This window comes from Tenrec ecaudatus, chromosome 7, assembly GCF_050624435.1.
Source record: "Tenrec ecaudatus isolate mTenEca1 chromosome 7, mTenEca1.hap1, whole genome shotgun sequence".
NCBI classification, from domain to species: Eukaryota; Metazoa; Chordata; class Mammalia; order Afrosoricida; family Tenrecidae; genus Tenrec; species Tenrec ecaudatus.
This window is the reverse complement of record NC_134536.1, coordinates 64,337,725-64,338,890: the sequence shown is the minus strand read 5'-3', so window position 1 is coordinate 64,338,890 and position 1,166 is coordinate 64,337,725.

Here is a 1,166-nt window from a genome sequence, read left to right as displayed (position 1 = left end):
TTCCTCATCACTGACCTTGAAGGGCATGCAAGCTTGTGAAACAAGGAACATGCCCGTCTCATTTTCCACACGTGTGCTCCAGTAATCAACAGAGAAGTTGAGCAGGGCCGGCTGGGTTCCTGGAACAGCAGCTGGGTTAAGAAAGAGGCTCCGAAAACCAACGAGCAGCCTGCCCAATGAGCAGACTGTGGTGAAAACCTTATGTAAAAGCTTCCAGCCCAGTCTCTGGTGGCACTAGGAGAGGAAGTTTTTACCCCATTCGTCTCAGGGCAACAGTCTTGCTTTGCCTTCATTTTAAGTACACACCACGTGAATATTTTAAGTGGTGAATAAAATCATTGTAAAGAGACCTTAAAACATATACTAGAGGACTTCAAGACATTCATGGGAAACTTCCATCACTCTGGAAGTCTATTTTCCCAGGAACTTTTTGAAATCCTTTCACATTCCCTTGCTTCTGAGGGATGTAGCCAATTTACAGGCATTTTCTAACAACCTTCCCACCCCCCCACCCCCCGTTGTCTTCATTAACCCTTAGCTTTAGCAGCATTTATGTCTCCGTGTAACTTCACACCATCCAGGGGAGGAGCCCAATGACAGAATGCATCACCAAATGAGAAGCTTCTGTGACTAGGTACATCCTCTTTTTAAAATCCTCTTTTTCCCCTCGGACCCTGGTCCTTTATTTCAAAAGAGGATTCTCAGGATACAGTTCAGTGGAATTTTAAAATCCCGAACTCTCCAATGAGTCGGAATAAAGTCCCAGGGTGTCCGTGAGGATGCTCGCGCCTGTGTCTGGAGAGGCATGGAGCAGGGAAGAAAGCACCGTAATGTGGCCCTGGAGTCCAGAGACGCTGGCCCGCCCGCTTCGCTGGTACCCCCTCCTCCTGGGAGAGAAGCGCTAACAGGGAGGTCAGGAACCCCGAAGACAAGGCTCGACCAACGTAAATTTTAAAAAATAGGATCTAGTTGACTCTCTTTTTCCCTTAGAAACCTGGTAGGAAATGCCCTGTCCACATGCCCTGACTCCAACATTTTGGCGAAGGAGAAGCCCAACTGAATGAAGACCTTTCTCTGTGAAAAGGCAAATATCCTCACAGGCAGCTTTGAGCCCTGCCGGTTTAAGCCACTTTCTGGCTGTCACTCTCCACCTCTGTTTGCCGTGT